Here is a 7,265-nt window from a genome sequence, read left to right on the forward strand (position 1 = left end):
ATTAAGTGGTAATTTCCTATATTAAGGTGAATTAAAATCATCGTCAATGGGGTGGTAAATGGTAACCCTAAATAAGATTGTTGTAAGATAGTGGAATTTAATCAAAATTATATTTTTGTCTCACAAATGGTCCTCCTCTTAAAAACTATAACTATTATTGGAAGGAAGATAAAAGGTTCATTAAAATAAATTTGGTAGTCTCTAATGGATACAACAACTTTTGTGTCAAAATCAATTCTTTAAACATTATGAATTACTTAAAGGGTCTCCAAACTCTTGGTTGGGTCATAAAGAGATTAATCCTAGATAGTATGAATGTGTGTATCACTCAGAATTATTGAATTATTCATTATACATATTCAATTTTGTATTCTTAGCAACATTTTGGGTCAAAGAAATCATTTTATTTTGCATCCTCCAAAGTGGGAGTCTCATTTGTAATGTTCTTCCTCAAATCCATTTAATCAATAATTGTATTAACCTTACCTTTAATGAGTTTAATTTTTAATGTCATCTTCTTGAAGTGATTAACCTAACCATCTATAATATCATTGACAACCCTCATCATATCCTTGTACAAGTGACAAGATGATGTAGCCATATTCTTTCTAACATTAATACAAAAAGTGGAATAACACTAATAGAAAAGAGAGTAGAAGTGGAATAGATTTTCAAGAATTCTAATTCTTCATTCTTATTGTCCAAGAAAGTTTTCTATTACAACTGAAAAATACCCCATTTTAACTATAATTCAAAAATCACCGTTTTTGAAATTTTGTCACAAAAATTGGGTTTTTTGCTAGTTATTAAAAAAACTTTATTAAACCCCTTAGGAAACACTAAAAAATGAACTTTCTAGCTTCCTAAAAAATGTCAAAATGGTCACTCATCAAGCTAAGATTCTTGAAAATAGAACTAACTTCTCATAATGGACCTACTCATAAAATTTTAGAAAAAAAGACCTTGAGGTCAAAATTTATGACCATCTCAGATGGGATACACAAGAATGTAGAAGCTACCAAAATGTTAAATAATACTTAGTTTGCTTTCAACTTTTTAGCTATGTTTCTATATTTTTTGGTTTGATGTTTTCTTCTCTTCTAATATTTTTAAAAAAAATTGTGAAAGATTTTAGAATCCTTTCCAAACCAATTTACCTTAAATCAAAAACATATTAAATTGTTATATATATATAATTTTATCTAACAAGAATATTTTATGTATTGTTTTAAATTTTAAATTTATTTCATTGAGATTATTTATAAATTCTTAATAAAGAAATAATGGTTATGTATTTTTATAATACATTATATCATTACATTTTATATATTTCTATTATTATAGTTTTTCCTTTCAACATTATTAAAATACAATTTATTAGAAAAGAACCATTTTAAAATAGAGTCTAACACAAAGTAAAATATATTTTAGATTAAATCCTACTTATATATAGATATAGATTTTTACAAACATAAAAAGTCACATTTATAGCTTTCTTTTGAATACATTAATTAGAGTAAACAAATCAAATAAGTCAAGGTAAAACCTTTTTCATTTTGAAAGCTATAAATTGGATAGTTTATTTCCCTTATATTTTTCATTATTCTTTTCTCTGTATATTTCACTTCATGTCTTGTATATCTATTTTATTTTGATTTGGTTATCTTTTAGAAATTTTTAAATTTTTAAAATAGAAGGAGGGATTTCTTTTACATTGACAATTGTGATACACATTTCTACAACTCTTGATTTCCATTTCTTATATCTTAATGCAATGAAATGTCTAAAATTATAAATGAGTTGTGTTAGGTCTAACTCATTACAAGCTTCCTTCTTCAAACTTGTATTCTTCCTCAACCCAATAAAATATAAAGATATATTTTTATTTTCTGGATCTTGGAAACATTTCGGATTAATATGACCATGCTATGTTGATTGTGTGAAGCTCTCAAGCTAATTAAACAAAAGAGTAAAATTATAATCATGGTGAATTTATCTCAATATAAAAAATACTGAAAATGATAAATAGCAGGCATGCATAGAACTGACCTCTGAAATCAAATATCTTAATTTGGATTCGATATATCCTTTCAACTTGTGAAGGCTCTTTGACTCAGTCACTTCTAGTTTTATTTGAAAAAATTGTTTGTAAGATTCAAAAAAGAATCTTAATTTAAAAAGATTGTTCCATTCTCCATTTTTTCTCACAATATCCTGTAACATTATTAAGATTAATATATGTATAATAATCATATTTTTCAATGAGTATTTTAACAAAATAATAATTAAGTATAATTTTTTTAAATTATGATATAGATTCTAAAAGAAAAATCTATCTTAAGTTGTAATTTTAAAGTTCATCTTATTTCTTAATTTAATTTTAATATTTTGAATAATTTTATTTTCTTTATAATTTTATCTTTAAAAGCATATAAATTGTTTATTTTATTTTATTTTATTTTAATGTGTATGAATTTGAGCATTTTAAATACTGATGTATAAATGAAATAAAGTACATACCAGACATGTTGTTTTGGCTAGCTTAAACTCTTGTTTCATGATAGCAAAACTTGAAGCACAAACATTATTGGCTGCATTATAGTGGGGGGTTGAAGGTGTTATCATTGGCATAAGATCAATTTTGTAAGTGTAGTGCCTACCCTTGTTCACATCTTTTCTAGACTTATTGTTGCTATTATTATCAGACTATGTAGACTAGTTTTATGTTGATGGTTTAGTGGTGTTGTTTTGACACTATCAGATATTATGACATGGATTCAGTTGATATATGATGAGATCATTTAGACTTTACATTTCATGTATGTATGATGATCATTACATCGTTTTCAATTATTAATGATGATTAGTTAGATGGTTTATTATCTCATGTGTTTTATTATGGTTACTTACCCCATACTTGCATGTGTATGGTGTGCGTGTTTTCTTATTGTATGGCATTTCTGATGTGGTTAAGGAAGGGAGTCGTAGTCACCTACTTGGTCGGGATCTATACGGTGCACCACTTCCTGCCATTGTTTGTTTAGCTTAGCATTATATATTGTATGTACATGCATGGTTTTTCTGCAGGTTGCAGGTACCGAGTATTGACTTCCCTGAATTGCCAGGATGAGCGTACCCTATTATACTATCGCAATGATAAGAGAAGGGAGATAAATTCTCAAGTCCAAATCCCAAACCTAAAAACCATTTGTCCTAGTGAGTTAGGACAAGTATCAGAGTTGAATACCCACCAAATGTGTCGGATGACATATTTCGTGATTTTTAACCCTTTAGATTTATTTTGTATGATTTGTTCTATGATGGGTTTTCATATTTTATCTTGGAGGTCTATGGTGAATTTTCCATTAATTAAGTCTTAACAAATAGATTTAATTAATAAATTATTTATTTGAAAAAATTAATAAAATATCATGATCTTTGATATTTTGATTGTGATTAATTAAATGTGAATTATTGAGAAAAAGGAATTAAATAAAAGAAAACTAGAAATTAAAATTAATAATAATTGTAAAATAATAATAATAAAAGTTATAAAAATTAAAATGAAAGTTATAAAATTTAAATAGAAATTATTTAAAAAGTAAATTGGAGTTATAAGCTTGCATGGGAATTAACATGTGTCAACAACACGGGGGTTAGTGCATCAATTAAGCACAAGGTGTCTACAACTCTATGACTCATCAAAAAGGTTGGAAAAGACCCATGCTTAGTTGGTGACACCTTCCAACTGTTTCAAGAAGCATTCCAAAGGTTTCTTGAGAGCTCTTTATATTCAGGCATTCCTAGAAGCTTAGGGAGAGGGTTGGAGTGCAATTGGAGCATTGGAGGATTCGAGAGTTCTGAAGAAGGGAGCTTGCTCTGCGGAATTTCTGAGGAAGAGTGATTTAGCATCAGAATCCAGGTAGATTCTTGTGATTTTATTTATGCTATTTCTGCATCTTTCATTTCCCTGTCTTCTTCGTGTCTTCCATATGTCTTCTGAGGAATTTCATATTTTTATTGTATGCATTTTCAATTTGGGCAATTAAATTTATTTGAGAATTTTATATGCATGGATTTTTTAAAAAAAAGAGAAAACGGGGCTAGGGTTGAGATTCATAGCTAAACTCATTAGATTAATTATTGGAAATTTTGGAGATCAAAGATCTATGGAGGAATTCTGAAAAATTGAAATAATAATAAAAAATTGTCAATTTGCTTATACATACATACATACATACATACATACATACATACATATATATATATATGCAATTATATATATATATGTGTGTGTGTGTGTGTGTGTGTGTATGTTCATATATTGTGATATTTTTAATTCTGTATATATTTATATATATTTGTTTAAAAAAAACCGATTACATACCGTGGGCGAAAATGTTTTAAGAAACGTTAAAACCAAATCGCAAAGTCTGTATGAAAATCACGTAAGCGATTTTTAAAAATATATATATAAAACGTTGGGCAGGCGGGTACTTCGTACCCCACCCACCGCAGTCCTGCATGATCGCAGGGTACCTGCGACTGCAGTGTACCTGTGATCCGCAGTGTACCTGCGGTGCGGCACTTTAATAGCCACGCGATTTTAAATCGCATTGTGTTATATGTGTTGGTTTTAAATTATATTTGCAACGATTATTTCATATACGATTTGGATATAAATTTCGATTTTGTTTTTTTTTATAAGTTGCAATGTTATTAATTATTAAATGTTATTATATATATATTTATTTATTTATTTATTTATTTATGTATGTGTGTATATATATATATGTATATAAGTATATATGTATATATTATTAATTATAAATGATTATTATAAAGTTCTCAATTAATGGATCACTCTTTTAATGATTAAAATATTGCTAATTAAGATTAATTATTAGAATATATAATCGAAGTTTTTGATTCATTGAGAATGTCAATTTTCAAACAATGTCATATAAATCAATTAGAAAATTGAGTCTGGTGGAGAAACTTTTATCTATCAAACAAATACTTGGGTTAGATAAAACGTGAAAATTCTTCACTTGATGTTAATTTGGGAATACGTAAACTGAGACTTTTGAATTCAAATTTGAAAACTTAGCAAAACCAAAACATGTGTTTACATTGTGTATTCTTTATGCTATTGTTTTGGGTTTTGGGTTGACTAGTGTTGACCAGTATAGGATGTCTACCAGAGGCATGGGGGTTATGTGATTGTGATGTCATGATGATGTTTTAATCTTGATCTTTATAACCCAACCATGGTTATGTGATGGAATGCTCTGTGTATTAGTTGTGAATACTGATTGTTATAGTTGAGATTCTTATTTATGAGACACTTGACTTAACCATTATTTTTGGTCATCGATCAGTTATCCTTGGTTATTTTCTAGTCACCATGATGGGACTGAAATGTGGATTTATTCTTGATGATGTCATGTTTGACTCAACCATTTTTGGAGTCTTCGATCAGTGTGTTTGAGATATATTGTTGGTGATTGAGAACCATTGGATACTTTTGATTATCAGTGTGTTTGAGATATATTGTTGGTAATCGAGAACCATTGGATACTTTTGATTATCAGTGATGCTTCAGTTGCCAATAGAGAGCTGTTGTGTTCATGATTTTCTATGGATGTTTGCTCATGGAGATTTGATGCTTTATGCATATTTGATGATTTTATTATGGATTATCTTTTGTAATTTTGAGATTTATGAGTCCATAAGCATTAGGGTAGGATAGCTGCATGTAGTGACGGGAAGTGGCTTGCAATGGGGGCCGGGGCCCTAAGAGGCTGTCAAGGTAACTCATTGTAAGTTGGATTAATAAGTGATAACATTCACACATAATACTAACTGAATGAACCTAAAAAGATAAGAGTTTTGGTTCTTTCCCATGCCTTGAGTGCTTGTATAGGCTAGGATGGGAGTAGTGAGAACGCATGGTTGCGACCTTGCATTCCATAGTATGCCTTGTCAGTATGAGAGGATACTAGTGGTTGCATGAGATCAGTATGGACCCACGGAGTTTAGCTAACTGCCAGGGTAACTTGTACGTGATAAATGCGATGACACTTTTCGCTTGCATAGTAGGTTCCTACATGTCATTGTGTGCCTCTAGGATTAGATGTCAATTTGTGATTGGAACCTTTGAGTTAGTATACTTTTAGGATTCCTGGACTATAGAGGTTTGTGCTATGTGTTATGGATAGCCTGTTTGGGACTTGAGATTATCTTCTCAGCACGGTGGGAGTGGACCACTTAGGTACCACGCGGTCGATTGGTAGTGTATTTTCCACTCTTATCATTTGAGATTCATCGAGACATCGTGGCTGATGCGTCCTTCGTGATGATGGATATGTATCCTTTCATTGATGATTAGCATATGTTAGATGATGTTATCTTATGCTTATATTTGCATGTTAGATTACTTTTTACATATGATGTTGTATATGTTAGGAGTGACATTCCTACTATGTTAATACCGATGATCTCTTCGGTGATTTGGGATGTTACGCATGGAGGGATGGCTAGGGCCCACGATGGTCTAGTGATGCTATTAACGATTGGGAGGAACTGTGCACTTAGTTAGTTATGTTTGATCTTATGATGGATGTATATGTATTCTATGATGATGTATCATGTGTATCATGTGATTGTCTTTGGTGTATCATGGATTAGAATAGGATGATGTACCTTATTTCACATATGTATATTCTTTTAAGCCTTCATACCCTGCGACATGTACAGTGGATGATTAAGCATTTGGAAATGTAATGTATGAACATTCGACTTATCATTATTATTTCATGTGGATGTTGTACTAGATGGACTCATGTATGTTAGTTAATTTAGATGTAACTCAATGTTAACGGATTCTTAAAGAATGAAATTGGTTATGTATGTTATGTTTACTTTTAGATGGACATTTCTATTGCTTCTGTTAATATGTACAAGTTATATGTGGTATTTACTTTCATGTTTTTTTTTTTTTTTTTTTTTTTTAAATGTTACCAAACTTAGTAAAATTTTAGGTTAATTCTTTGGATCCCTTGGCGGGGCATTACATTTGGTATCAGAGCCTGAGTTTCTACATTGGGAGCTCTGGGTATTTTGGAACAACTAGAACTGTAAACTATTAAGTGTATCTCTTCAACTTGAAACTAGGATGGTGTCTGGGACTGGGTCTTCTGTTAGAGGCCGTGGTAGAGGCCAAGGAAGAGACTGTGGTCGTGGCAAAGTTGTCAGTGCCCATG

The sequence above is a fragment of the Cupressus sempervirens genome, chromosome 3 (assembly GCF_028749045.1).
Source record: "Cupressus sempervirens isolate cs-2001-9-10 chromosome 3, ASM2874904v1, whole genome shotgun sequence".
NCBI classification, from domain to species: Eukaryota; Viridiplantae; Streptophyta; class Pinopsida; order Cupressales; family Cupressaceae; genus Cupressus; species Cupressus sempervirens.